Source organism: Papaver somniferum, chromosome 1, assembly GCF_003573695.1.
Source record: "Papaver somniferum cultivar HN1 chromosome 1, ASM357369v1, whole genome shotgun sequence".
NCBI lineage: Eukaryota > Viridiplantae > Streptophyta > Magnoliopsida > Ranunculales > Papaveraceae > Papaver > Papaver somniferum.
In genome coordinates, this window is record NC_039358.1 from 7,001,025 (window position 1) to 7,016,610 (window position 15,586).

Consider the following 15,586-nt stretch of genomic DNA (forward strand, 5'->3'; position numbering starts at 1 on the left):
AGTGAAACGCGCCTACTTCCCCCTCTTTTTATTGAAAGGGTGTTGGGTGTGGTGGTCGTAGTGAACACGCCTATTCCCCCTCCTTTGTATTGGAAGGTTGTTGGGTGGGGTGGGCGTTTGTGAACGCGCTTATTCCCCCTCCTTTCTATTGGAAGGTTGTTGGGTGGGGTGGGCGTTAGTGAAACGCGTATACTCCTCCTTCTTCTTATTGAAAGGGTGTTAGGTGGGGTGGGCGTTAGTGAAACACGCCTAATCCCCCTTCTTTTTATTGAAAGGGTGTTGGGTAGGGTAGGAGTTAGTGAAACGCACCTACTCCCCTATGTCTTTATTGAAGGTGTTGGGTGGGGCGGTCGTTAGTGAAACGTGCCTACTCCCCCTATTTTTATTTAGAGGGTATCGGGTGTGGTGGGCGTTAATGAAACGCGCTTATCCATCAATCACTAGGTGTTTTCGGAGTTTCCCTGATTTTGTAGATTCATCAGTCAACCAGGTGCCTTTGACCTGATACCTTTTGTAGGTTTTCTAGTCAATCAGGTGTCTTTGGCTGACCTGAGACCTTTTGTAGATTTGTCAGTCAATCAGGCTCCCTTGGCTGACCTGAGACCTTCTATACATTTATCAGTCAATCAGGTGCCTTTGGCTGACCTGACCTTTTGTAGATTTGTCACTCAATCAGACGCCCTTGGCTGTCCTGAGACCTTTTTGTAAATTTTCCAGTCGATCAGGCGCCTGATAGACGCATTTATGTGTCTAATATAGCCCAATTGTATATTGTGTTAGTACCCATTTTTGTACTTATTATGGCTTTTTATGTCCCTGTAGGTATTTCTGGAGAAATAAGCTTTTGCGGCGAAATTGGCTAAAAAAGTGGTTTTTGCGCTCGTGGGAGAAAATTACTATACAGACTCTCACTTTGGATAAGGGGTAACCTAATTACTAAGGGGTGACCCATTTCCAGGCATCTGCTAAAGGGAGACCGGGACTGGATAGGGGAAGGTCACATTTCTTCACGTTTTCAAAAATGCATTTTTGGCGGGAAAATGCATGCAGCGAGGAGCAGATTTGGAGATCGAATTTCTACGTGATTTTAGGAGATTCAATGGCTGTATTTGGTACGTATGGACTCTACAAGACTCAAAAGGTCTGTTACAATCGATTGGACCCAACCAATTGGGCTGGAATGGCCGAGAGAGGGTTTCAAAGTCTCAACAGAGAGACGTGTTCCGTTTCAAGTTTAGAAGATTTTTGAGAGATTTCTGGAGGACTTTGACGCCAGGATATGGATGTACCTGGTCCTGTTCAAGTATTAGTTGGAGTTTGGAGAGTTTAGATAACTCAGAAGAGGTCAGAAGACGCGTACAGGGAGGATTGAAGAGAGATATTCTCTTAACTGCACGGAGAAGAAATCTTGAATTTATACGAGATATTTGGGGTCTGTGGGATATATAAGAGTGGTTTCGAGTCATAAAAAAGGTTAGAAAAGTTTAGGAAAAAGTTTGGAGTCCAGGAGAGCCGAAACAAAGAAGTTACAGAGAATTGGTGCTGCTGCTGCTGCCATTGAAGAACCTGAAGAACACGAAGAACAGACTCGCAGAGTCCGTCGTTCTTCAGCAGTCTTAATTTCAACACCCAACTGTCGTTGTCTTACAACAGCAGCCTTTTCAACTTTGTAACAGTGACGCTGTAACATTTATACAGCGTTGCAAACTTCTTTTTACACCATTTTCATCAATAAAAACACATTATTAAGCCATGGATACATCTTATGATTATGTTTTTGGGATGAGGAGCTAAACCCATTAGCCAAGGCGACGGAGGAAGCCATTGTTCCACATTAATTGGTATAATTCTAATTTTACTATTTATTTGCAATATTATTATTTGATTATTTGCATGGGATTGAATTGAAATATTAGTTCTTATTGAATAGTTGTGAATTAATTTGATGAAGCATGCTGGGTTTTAAATACTTTTGATGTTTTATACTCTTTGATTACAACTATTACTTCAAGAATATATTTGAGGCAAATATTAGAATTATTTTTAAAGATAAAATTGCATGAATATTATTTAGAGTTTACTATTTATTTGGTCAATGGTGGAATCCTAGTCTTGGTATTTTTCTCCAAAACTTTGAATTATTTTATTTAGTTGCCTGTTTAATTTAAATCTATAAAAATTATTTTCTTCACAAGTCTGATACGAATCCGTTTTACCACTTCAACTACAATCACTTTTGATAAACCATCAAATTTTTGGCGCCGCCTTCGCGGACCTGTGTTTAGTTAGCATTTTTTTTAAATTTTATTTTTATTTTTATTATTTTTGTTCTTCTTTACGTTTTTTGGGTTTTTTTTGTTTCCTTGCAGATTTTTGAAAATTAGAGCGAAAGACAATTTTGCCAAAGCTTGTGGTGATTTACTTAAAGTTTGGGAGCGAAAAGCAAAGCTAAAGGAGCGAAAGAAGAAGATTTTCTTTATTTTGTAAACGAGAGAAAAAAAAAAGAGTGACATTTTTATTTTTGTAATTTTTTTTTTATTAGACTTTCTTTTCTTTTGTATTTTTTTTTATGGACTTTGGAATTAATTTTGGGACATTTTTATTTTTATTTTTAAACCCTACGGAAAGGTACCCTTAAATATAAACTGTTTGCAGGGAAGGACGACGATTACAATATCGTCTCGGCCCCTCGGGTTCGCACACGACATAGGAGTCGTGGCCCGAGTCGACGACAACGGTTCATCGCCCGTCTGGTACGGGAGGTAAGTCCAATCGAAACACTCGCGAATCTCCTGCAAGCGGGTTACTGTATTCCTTAAGGTGATAATTGTTTGAGGACGAACCGGACTGTTTTTATATTCCTAGTAAAGGGCAAGGCCTGGCCTAAACAAGATAAGGGTTCGGATTTCATCACCGCTCCCTTCTTGCCCGCCTTAGGAAAACGAAACCTAAAGCGAACCTAAGCCTAAAATTTGGACTAGAAAGAGACCGATAGGGTATCGAGCTTAACAGTACAATCATTCGAAAAATATTGGTTACTCTTTTAAGCATACCTCGAAGTTTTTGACGGTTTCTGCGAGTTGAATACGTGACTGCGCCGCATTGGATCGGTGAGGTTTTGGGTATCAAAGCTCCACTGAGCTTCCCTCGCCTCAATTCAACTTGCTTAAACTCGGATTTATTCCAGAGGGGTTTGCTTAAATTGTAACGAATTCTCTTTCGAAGGATTAGAAGCTGGTCTAGAAACAATCTAAGTGGAGCCATCATGCTTGTTGTTTGCTAGAAATCTTTAGGTTTGCTGTGGTAAAGTCGAGTCAGCCTGTTGTGTGATTGCTAGAACCTTCCTGTTAGGATTTTTATTTCTTTTTGAATTCTTTTTAGTGTATGCTCGATTTTGTTAATAGCGCTTGGAAAAGAGATACTCTAGGTCGATTGATTAGCGAAAAACCTAGTAGTTCTTCTGATTTAAGCAGGGAGATCGAAGACTCTTCTTTGGAGAGCCCTGTTTTTGGAAACTTCAGTTTTGAGAATTTATCTCTGAGTGACAAAAGTACCCCTAGTAATCAAGTTGTGCCAGCGATGGCAACTTTGAAAGATTACATGTTCCTAACTAGGACCAACCGAGCTTCATGCATTAAATTGCCAGCCACTACGGCTAATTTTGAGATAAAACCTAGTATTCTTCAGATGATCCCTATATTCTTAGGAAAAGATGATGAGAACCCTTATTTCCATATTAGGGACTTTGAGAAAATCTGTGGGACAATTAGAATAAAAGACCTTACTGATGAAGTCTTGAAACTTAAAATGTTTCCCTTTTCCTTGAGAGATAAATCCAATACCTGGGTTAACAACCTACCGTATGAATCCATAGAAACATGGCAGGAACTTATCGCTGCCTCTATATGAAATTCTACCCTAGCCCCCATAAACTGCAGCTGTTAGGCCGCAATTAGTGCTAGTGTGCAACAAGAGGGAGAGTCTTTATAGGTTTTTAGAGCGATTCAATGATCTCCTATCTCAGTGTCCTCACCATGATTTGATAATATGAACTTGTACAGATTATTTATGATGGTTTAGACTATTCGACCAAAGCCATGGTTGAGTCTATGTGCGCTGGTGAGTTCACTAGTAAAAATGCTGATGATGCTTTTACCTTCTTAGGAGCTATCGCTGAAAAATCCCAACAGTGGGAATCTTGTGTTGAACCCCCTAAAAGACTCTTGGTCAATAGAAGTAGCACCAATATGGTAGATACGAGTTTTGCGTCAGATGCTAAGTTTGCTGCTTTATCCAGAAGGTTAGAAGCTTTAGAAATGGGTCAGTTAAAAATAGGTCCCTTGTTGAACCTAATAGAGCCTCTCAAGTCTCTAGTTGTGGAATAGAGCCCGATAATTCATTTTGGGAAGGTCAGGTTAGTGAAGAGCAAGCCCATGCTGTCTATAACAATGCTAGGTTTGAGAACCGTCAGAAGTTTGACCCATACTCAGAAACCTACAACCCTGGTTGGAGAAACCATCCTAATTTCTCTTGGTCTAAGGGCCAGAGTCAAGGCCAGTCTAGCAATTCTCAGCCTCCCCCAGGTTTTGGTTTTAAGAACTCTTCAGGTCAAACCCAGTTTCAGAACACTTCCGAGAAAAAGATCTCTACCTTAGAGGAAGCTATCACTATGTTAGTAAGTAACCATGACATGCTATCAAAGAACCACATGAGCTTTCAACAAGAAACTAGGCAGAATTGAAGAATACTTCCCAGAGTCTTGCCAAGTTAGAACTTCAAGTAGGACAAATAGCTAAGTTTATAAGTGAGAGAGAAGATGGAAGGTTCCCTAGTCATACTGATCCTAACCCTAGAGGAGAGAAATCGTACAATCATGTGAATGCTGTCACAACCCTAGAGTGGAAAGAAAGTTGAAACAAGGTCGCCATGCCTGATAGTGAACATGCTGTAGTTCACCCTTGAGCCAGAAAATGAGGAGACTGATAGAGTCTCCAAAGAGACCAATGAGGGTCCTGTTGAGCCTCACTTTGTTCCCAGAGCCCCGTTTCCCCAGCTGCTAGTTCCGACTAAGAGGGAGTCCAACTTTAATGATATATTGGAGGTTTTTAAGCAGGTTAATATCAACCTTCCATTATTAGATGCAATTAGGCAGATTCCCTCTTATGCCAAGTTCCTTAAGGACTTGTGTACGCGAAAGCGTAAGCTCAGTGTCCAGAAGAAAGCCTTCATAGCTAGTCATGTGAGTTCTATTATTCAGAATACCACTACTCCTAAGTATAAAGACCCAGGGTCCCCTACCATTGCTTGTACAATAGGTAAGTACCGTGTTGAGAAAGCGTTGCTTGACTTAGGAGCCAGTGTGAACTTATCCATACCATGTGTACCTTAAGCTAGGACTTGGTGAGATGAAACCTACCCAGATAACACTTCAGTTAGCTGATAGGTCCGTTAAAGTTCCTCGTGGTGTGATCGAGGATGTTCTCATAGAGGTTGACAAGTTTATTTATCCAGTGGATTTTATTATCCTAGATACCCAACCTGTCCCTGACCCAGAGAACCAAATACCAGTGATTTTAGGTCGCCCGTTTTTAGCCACGTCTAATGCGATCATAAACTGTCGAAATGGTATTATGAATCTATCTTTTGGTAATATGACTATTGAGTTGAATATTTTTAATGTCAATAAGCTACATTCTGAGCTAGATGACACGTGCATTGAAGAGGTCAACATGATAGGAACCTTAGTTCCGAAGTCTGTACCAAACACCGAATCGGAAGATCCATTAGAGAGTTGTCTAGCCCGTTTTAGCATGGATTTTGACGATGATACAACATTGAACAAGTAAATGCTCTGTTGGATTCTATTCCTATGTTAGATACCGATAGATGGAAATCTAGGTTTGAACCATTACTAGCTACCGAATCTACCTTAAGCCCTTATTTCGAAGAGCCTAAAGATCCTCCTAAGTTGGACCCCAATTATGCATTTGTAGGCCCATCTGAGATTTTGCCTATAACTTCCAATTTGGATAGTGATCATGAGATTAGGCCAGTAACCGTGCTTCAACACAATAAGGAAACTCTAGGGATGACCATAGAGGATATGAAACATATAAGTCCTATAGCTAGTATACCTCAAAAGAATTTAGAGGATGAACCACCTGATTATAACTCAGAGAAAGCAATTGACCTTTTTCAGAACCGGATGGTCTAGAAATTAGGAATATTGTGACTAGTTATCTAGAGCACCCAAAACTCTAAGTTTGGGGGTAGTGAACTAGAAGAAGCTCTAGAGTATTTTAAATACTCTCCGGATCCGGAAATTCAAGCCATAGTTAAAGGTCTTACGGAGAATAGTGATTACCCTAAATTTGGGGGTAGATTGTCAATTATCCCCATAGAAGTCCCTAACTTGGGACTCAAGCCTAGTGCATCTGAGGTATCGCTTGAGTCTATTCAGACTCCACAACCTGATCCGCCTGATAGTCCAGGAAAAATCCATATGTTAGAGGACCCGTTTTTCGGATGAATCTGTTTGCCGAGACACTCATATGAAGCCCAATTGGGCACTCAGATAAATCCAGTTGTCTTGCGAGAAACTTTAGATCAGGTTGTGCTCTATCTTCTCATTTTTCTGATCTTGACCATTTGTCTCCTATTAGTGGCAGTTCTATTTGGTCTTATGGACCCACAATTGTTTCGACTATTGGTATACGACTTTGGAAGGTGAAAATTTTTGAGGTATTTGATGTCTAGCTAATGACTATAAATTTAGCATTTACTGGGAGGCTCCCGCGTTCATGTGATACGGTAATATCCTTCCTTATTTTTTTCCCTCCAGTGGTAATAGTTTCTCCTTGTTCATGCTTTTAATTTCATCTTTAGAACATTGAGGACAATGTAGATTTAAGTTTGGGGGTGGGGAAGAAACACTTTTTGTCACCTTTTTGCAATAAATAAACTCCAGAGCCTAGAAATTTATGCTATTAGGATTGCACTAACTAATCTAAGTGGATGGAAGCATTTTGTTGTAGGAGTTTGAGGAACCAATCTGATTAGATGGAAACATCTAAAGAGTCTATTCATAAAAGCACAGAGCTCAGGTGTTAGAAATAACATGATAGTTTCACCATATCTCGTTGAGTCCTTTTCACTTCTATTTTTATTTTATTTTGTTTTTAAACTATGTTTCTCTAAGTGATAGGTGGGGCCCACGATTCAAGTTGTTACCAATGCTAGGGTGAATTAGAGTGATTGAGATACCATGAAAAAAAAAGTTGAAAAAGAAAAAGAATGAAAAAAAAAGATGAAAAAAAATGGTAGTTACCAAAAGTAAAAAAAAAAAAAAAAAAAAAAAAAGAAAAAAAAAAAAAAAAAAAGAAATTGAGACCAGACCATTTGACCAAAAGGAATAAATTCAATAAAGTCGACCACTAGTACCCTTGTATATGCCAGTTGTGTTGACCTAGAGTTAGGTTATCGACCACTGGTACCCTTGTATATGCCAGTGTGTTGATATTAGTCAGACTAGTATCTCAATCCATTAGGATAGGTTCATTTTGGCGGAGGCCTTCAGACAGATATGGGAAACGCCGTTCACTTAGTAAACATCAAAACCATACATGTTTTTCTATATCCATCTTCTTGATCTATCCATGTGATTAGTTTTGACTCCGAATATGATGTCCATAGTGCAACTATCTGAGTAGAGCTCTGTCACTTTATATGAATTTTAGTATGCTTGAGTGCAAACTCGTGTACAACAATTGGAATTTCGCATCAGGGTACTTCTTCCTGTAGTCAATAAGTATGCCAACCAAGGAGATTCTTTAGTGCCTTCCAGGGTTCTGCGTAGATAGCTAAGGTCTGGAGTACAGGTTTTGTGGGTATATCTCTGGTAAGCCCTCCCGAGACTATAACTCGGCCACTAGGGCCACCTAGGGGTTTAAAGGCTTATTGCATACGCTAAATGCAATCGACGATGCCTGCGACAGTGAGTTAGGATTTTATTTTGTAGTTTTGATTTGCTCCGGACTAGCAAATAATAAGTTTGGGGGTATTTGATAGACGCATTTATGTGTCTAATATAGCCCAATTGTATATTGTGTTAGTACCCATTTTTGTACTTATTATGGCTTTTTATGTCCCTGTAGGTATTTCTGGAGAAATAAGCTTTTGCGGCGAAATTGGCTAAAAAAGTGGTTTTTGCGCTCGTGGGAGAAAATTACTATACGGACTCTCACTTTGGATAAGGGGTAACCTAATTACTAAGGGGTGACCCATTTCCAGGCATCTGCTAAAGGGAGACCGGGACTGGATAGGGGAAGGTCACATTTCTTCACGTTTTCAAAAATGCATTTTTGGCGGGAAAATGCATGCAGCGAGGAGCAGATTTGGAGATCGAATTTCTACGTGATTTTAGGAGATTCAATGGCTGTATTTGGTACGTATGGACTCTACAAGACTCAACAGGTCTGTTACAATCGATTGGACCCAACCAATTGGGCTGGAATGGCCGAGAGAGGGTTTCAAAGTCTTAACAGAGAGACGTGTTCTGTTTCAAGTTTAGAAGATTTTTGAGAGATTTCTGGAGGACTTTGACGCCAGGATATGGATGTACCTGGTCCTGTTCAAGTATTAGTTGGAGTTTGGAGAGTTTAGATAACTCAGAAGAGGTCAGAAGACGCGTACAGGGAGGATTGAAGAGAGATATTCTCTTAACTGCACGGAGAAGAAATCTTGAATTTATACGAGATATTTGGGGTATGTGGGATATATAAGAGTGGTTTCAAGTCATAAAAAAGGTTAGAAAAGTTTAGGGAAAAGTTTGGAGTCCAGGAGAGCCGAAACAAAGAAGTTACAGAGAATTGGTGCTGCTGCTGCCATTGAAGAACCTGAAGAACATGAAGAACAGACTCGCAGAGTCCGTCGTTCTTCAGCAGTCTTAATTTCAACACCCAACTGTCGTTGTCTTACAACAGCAGAGGCTTGTATCGTTTATTTTCAGCCTTTTCAACTTTGTAACAGTGACGTTGTAACATTTATACAGCGTTGCAAACTTCTTTTTACACCATTTTCATCAATAAAAACACATTATTAAGCCATGGATACATCTTATGATTATGTTTTTGGGATGAGGAGCTAAACCCATTAGCCAAGGCGACGGAGGAAGCCATTGTTCCACATTAATTGGTATAATTCTAATTTTACTATTTATTTGCAATATTATTATTTGATTATTTGCATGGGATTGAATTGAAATATTAGTTCTTATTGAATAGTTGTGAATTAATTTGATGAAGCATGCTGGGTTTTAAATACTTTTGATGTTTTATACTCTTTGATTACAACTATTACTTCAAGAATATATTTGAGGCAAATATTAGAATTATTTTTAAAGACAAAATTGCATGAATATTATTTAGAGTTTACTATTTATTTGGTCAATGGTGGAATCCTAGTCTTGGTATTTTTCTCCAAAACTTTGAATTATTTTATTTAGTTGCCTGTTTAATTTAAATCTATAAAAATTGGTTTCTTCACAAGTCTGATACGAATCCGTTTTACCACTTCAACTACAATCACTTTTGATAAACCATCAGCGCCTTTGGCTAACCTGAGACCTTTTGTAGATTTGTCAGTCGATCAGGCGCCATTGTCTAACCTGAGACATTTTGTAGATTTGTCAGTTGATCAGGCGCCTTTGGCTAACCTGAGACCTTTTGTAGATTTGTCAGTCAATCAGGCGCCCTTGGCTGACCTGAGACCTTTTGTAAATTTTTCAGTTAATCAGGCGCCTTTGGCTAACCTGAGACCTTTTGTAAATTTTTCAGTCAATCAGGTGCCCTTGGCTAACCTGAGACCTTTTTTAAATTTGTCAGTCGATCAGGCTCCTTTGGCTGACTTGAGACCTATTGTAGATTCACACCGCTTTTGATAACTTACTTTTATTGCTTGAAGCAGATGTTTATACATCGAGGGGTTCAGGCGTGAAACTTTTTCAACCATTTACCATTGATGGGCGTCTTGACCTTGGTTCCATCCATGCGCCTAAGCTCATAGTATCCGCTTTCTGCTACTTTTCTTATTTTGAACGGGCCTTCCCAGTTTGCGGTAAACTTACCGGCGCTGGCATTTCTTTGTACGTGGGGGGAAATTTTTAATACAAAGTCATCCACCTTGAAGTCTCTCTCATTCACGCTCTGGTTATAGTAATTGGCTGCACGCTTCCTGTAAGCTTCTGCGAATCCTTCCGCTCATTGTCTTCGTTCTTCTATTGTATCCAGGTGGGAGAAACGACTTATCTCGTCTGACTTGTTGTGGCTGACCATCTCTACTCGTGCCGATGGAATCGCTATCTCTTCCAGTTGTGTATCGTCCTATCCGTAGACTAGTGAATAGGCCGTGGAGCTACGCTTCGAGATTCTGTATACCCAGAGTGCTAATGGTAACTCTTGGTGCTACTCATTATGGTGATCATGCACTGTCCTGCTGAGGATTCGGATGAGCGTCGTGTTTGTCGCCTCAGATTGATAATTTACTTTTAGGTAGTAAGGAGTCGATGTATGAAGCCTTATGTTGTATTGGCGGAGCAGATCGAGTATATCCGTATTTACAAAAGACTTGGCATTATCTACTCTAATTATCATGGGCGCGCCGAACCTATAAATGATATGTTCTTTGATGAATGCGACTACAGTTGCTCCAACGTGATATTTAAGAGGTATTGATTCTACCCATTTGATGCGTACTCGGTGGTCGTTATTATGTATTTGTGGCGCTTTGACGACGTCGGGTTGATTGGGCCTATAAGGTCAAGCCCCCAGCTATGAAACGGCCATGGTGTCAATATGATGTGTAGCTGCGTGTGGGGCGCTTGGATCGGATTTCTGTGCGTTTGGCAACTTAAGAATTTTCAGACATGTTCTGCGGTATCACTTTTCATGGTTCGCCAGTAAAATCCACCTTCATAAAGATATAGGAACAGCTTCCGCATTCCTTGATGCTCGGCATCATGTGACCGTGTCATTACCTCTGCTGCTTCTTGATCTGACAGGCATCGTAATTTAGCCCCGTGTAGCTTCTGCAATAAAAGATACCATCATGTACGAATAAACGTGCAGATTTCTTTTGGATTTTCATAGCCGCTTTCCTTTCACCGGGCGACTTTCCATGTTGGATGAAATATATGTAAGGATGTCTCCAACCTACTTCCTCGGCTGTACAAACCTCCGCGTGTTTATTCCCTCCTCTGCCAGTATGGTCGAGTGTTGACCCTGTTTGGTTTATCAATCTTTGAACCTCTGCTCGGTAAGGTGCTAGGTGTGGTTCTTTGACGTAAAAATCATCATTCACTTGGTTTATCACAAGCTTTAAATCGCCTTTGACTTCCACGCCTCCTAGGCTAAGTTCCTTTTCCATTCGGAGTCATAGGATTAATGCTTCATACTCAACGACGTTATTACTGCACGATAAATCCAGTTTAAACGAGTACGAGAGTAGCTCGCTTTGTGGAGCTTTAAACACTACTCCGTCTCCCCCTGACGGTGCCGTATGATGACCCATCAAAGAACATGGTCCAAGGTTTTCTTGCATCCACGACTTCGACCTCTCTGGGTAAGTATCCATGCACCTCATCGTCCCCTTCTCCTGGGAACATAACCATAAAGTCGGCGATCGCTTGTCCTCTTATTGCGTTTGGTCGTTGATATTTAAGTTCGAATTCGGATAACTGTAACATCCATCGAGCAGTCCTTCCGTTCAGGATTGGTTTGGATGCCAAATAAGCAATGGGGTTTGCCGCGGATACCATTATGGTCTCATGTGCTAAGAGATAGTGTCGCAACTTCTGTGTTGCGTAGATAAAGGATAAGCATGCCTGCTCCACGCGCGGGTATCTCAACTCACATCTCTTAAGACTCTACTGACGTAATAAATATGCGATAGCTCCTCCCTTCCCATGTCTTGCGCAAGGACTTCACCTATCACTGAATTGGTAAACGCCGTATAAAGATAGAGGGGAGCTCCTTTAACCGGCGGCTTGAGAACCTTAGGATGATAAGGCATCTCTTCAGTTTTTCAAATGCGGCGCACAGTATCTCAACCCGTACAAAGGACACCCCCTTCTTTAGTAAGGGAAGGAACGCATTCATTAGTTGCGCTAAGCCCGGTACGAAGCGTCGTATGTATGATATCCTCCCAAAGAAAGCTTGTAATTCCTTCGCGTTTGCTGGGGGAGACATGGTCATAATTGCCTCCACTTTAGTCAGGTCTACCTGGATTCCTTCATTGGTTACCACAAAGCCTAATAATTTTCTCGATTCCACGCCGAAGGCGCACTTGAGGGGATTCATTTTAAGCTTGAACTTTCTGCACCTCTCGAAGGCCGTCTTTAGGTGGGAGACATGGTCGCTTGTGTCTTAAGCACGATGTCATAAACGTAAACTTCTACTGTTTTATGTAGTAAATCATGGAATATGGAGGTCATAGCGCGTTGGTACGTAGCCCCCGCATTTTTCAGACCAAACGACATTACTACGCAGTAGAAATTACCATATGGAGTCAGGAACGCCGTCTTCTTCGCGTCCGACGGGTCCATTTTTATCTGGTTATAACCATTGAAGTCGTCCATCATGGAGAATATCCACTTGTCTCCTGTCGCGTCTAGCGTCATATCTATATTAGGCAAGGGGAAATCGTCTTTTGGGAATGATCGGTTTAGGTACCTATAGTCAACACAACAACTGATTTTTCCATTTTTCTTCGTCAAAGGAACAATATTGGCTAACCAGGTCGGAATGTTGGATGGGTTTGATGAATTAGTCCTTCGATAGTCGTTTCACCAATTACTTTATTGCAAGGGTTGTGGCCCTGTGGAATTCCCTACTCCTTTGCTTTAATGGCTTGAATTCAGGCGACACTCTGAGGGTGTGAGCTATGAGATCGCTATCGATTCCTGGAATCTCATCATAGTCGAAAGAGAAGACATCCTTGTAGTCTCTTAGTAGAGAAATTAGCGCTTCCCTCTCTTCTTTGTCCAAGCTCTTACTTATCATGATTGGGATATTGTCTTCTTCCGCCCCTATGTCAATTTCTTCTATTTCATCCATAGTGAGGTCTCCGGGCGTTCGTTCTTCTGTGGTTCTAGTGGTCGCGTCTGTGAGATGATCTCGCAACTCCTCGTCATTAATCGTGTTATAGGGTAAATCGACCAAGCTTTGATATGCGCTTTCAGAGGGAGTCTCCGTTTCGTTGCTTAATACTTCTGCGCAGTCTTGTTCGTCTGCGGACACTCCCTCAATTAATTGCTATAATCGATACACGTATTCCCCATCCGGGTTAGAGAAGCGCTGGAATCTGGGATGCTCCTCTTGCTTCCTATTTCTTTCAGTGGGAATACCATCCTGGATGTGCTAAACACAGACTTGGATGGCTTCGGTTCTTCTTATTCTTCTCCCTATTTAGGTAGCGGGACGAGTTGCACTTCAGGCACTTCGTCTGCTTCCTTTGGTTCATCGTAGAAAATCGCATCCACCATGTAAGCCTCCTCTGGGTCAAAAGGATTGCTGGTGCCTGGAATCCGGTATTGCTTACCTCCTATGTTAGTCTTGACACATTGGTGGTATATTGACGCCACCACATTGTGGTGGAGTAGCCATCCTCTCCCTAGGAATACATGGAATGTAGTGTCGTCTTCTAGCACATAAAATGGCATGGGCGCTCGAATGGGTCCGATCTTCATGACCAGGTTAACGATTCCAATAGGTTTCTGAGCATATGCCCCCCGGATACTTTTACTATTGTTACTCACATTCTGATTGAGAACCTTGGTACACCTAGAATGTCTAGTGTATGCATAGAGATTAGGTTTTGGGACGCGCCTCCATCTGTAAAAGCTCTCATTAGCGGTTGCTTGTTAATGTACGCTTTCAAGTATAAGGGTCTAAGGTGTTCCCCTGGGTAGCAAATATCTCCGTCTGTGAACACGATCGCCTCTTTAGGGAGGAGACCACAGGGTCGTCTTGCTGCAATAGCCGCTATAGCCTTGGATGCTTCTTTGATCTGTTTTTCACACACATTAGGGGAGTCAAAGAATTGTTGAGCCAACACTGTTTTGGAAAACTGACTAGCTACGCCCTCTGTATTCACGAATGATGGGTTCTCCGCCTCGGCATCACATACCTCCTCGTTATCTTTCCAAGGCATCCAAACATCCCCGCTTGGATCATGGGAGAGCATCATGACTTGCTGTTGAGCCGCCTTGCCATTTTCCGGGCTGCCCATCTCAATCTCACATATCTCTATCTTCTTCTGGAAAAGTCTTCGCATATTGTAGCAGTCGATGGTAGGGTGTTGTATCCTTAGGTGGAAGTGGCAGTACCTAGTCTCATTTTTGTCAATGATGCAGGGATCTATCTTTGTTGGCGACAGTTGAGTTTCTTGATTTGCTATCCACTGCCCCAACCGACCTAAGATCTCTTCATTTCTGCAAGGGAGGGGTGGAGGAAGCGATTGGGTGCTCCAGCCTTCTCAGTTATTATTGGCACGTGTGTTTCTTGGCACAGTTGATACGGTGATTGCGCCAGATATAATCTGAGTTGTGTTCTTCAACACAATCAGTGATTCTTGTCGCCGCTTCTTCTAGCTCAAAGAACGTTGGGAAGATGAAATTGACCAGGCTTTCCTTAAAGGACGAAATCGTTCCCCACAAACAGATTTCTACTAGTGCTTCCTCCTTAACGTCCTCATGGCAATATAGAGTGAGTAGTCGGAACCTGGTAATATATTTTCCTATTTCCTCGCCAGGGCGTTGGTTGCATTTGCTTAGATTAGTCACAACCTTTCTTTTTGCTGAATAGAACTTTCTGAGAAAGAGAGTGGACATAGTTGACCATGAGATAATGCTTCCTGACTTTAGGTTATCGTACCAGGTAAACGCTGTATCATTTATCGACTTTGGAAACTCCCTCATACATAGTTTCCCGTTGGTTTCACGATCGTTCATGGTAGACAGAAATCGACTAAGGTGTTCCCTCGCATTTCCTTTTGCGTTGTAGACTTTGAACTTTGATGAAGTATAATCCTCCGGGTATTGATACTCTGTGATTTCCGAGGAGTAAGGGATATCCATGAAATCGTAATTATCTTGTTTAACAACTTTATAGTTCATTTACAAGTACTTAGCCACCGCTTCTTGCATCATGGCCACATGTTCTTCCTTTTCTTCTGTAAGTTCCGCCGCCTCTTTAGCATTCTTCTCGGCGTTCGCCACATTCATCAGTTTTCTCAACTCTCTCTCTCTGCGTACGTGACCTTCCAACTCCTTCTGCATCTCTTTGAGGGAAGGTTGAACTAGTGGTGTTTCCTCGATTTCTTGTTGCTTATCCTTCTCGCGCGCGTCGTCTGGATTTTTCGCTTGCATGATGGATCTGATACTATCCGTATTCTTTCTCCTTCTGTGTGAAGTGGCCGAATGTTCGATGGACTCTTTGTCGCGCTTGAGTTAGCACCTCCTGAGTGTTTCATGGTTAGATAGGAACGAGCCTCCGGGTGTGGTCGCCAAATGTTGAGGGGTGAATTTATGTTT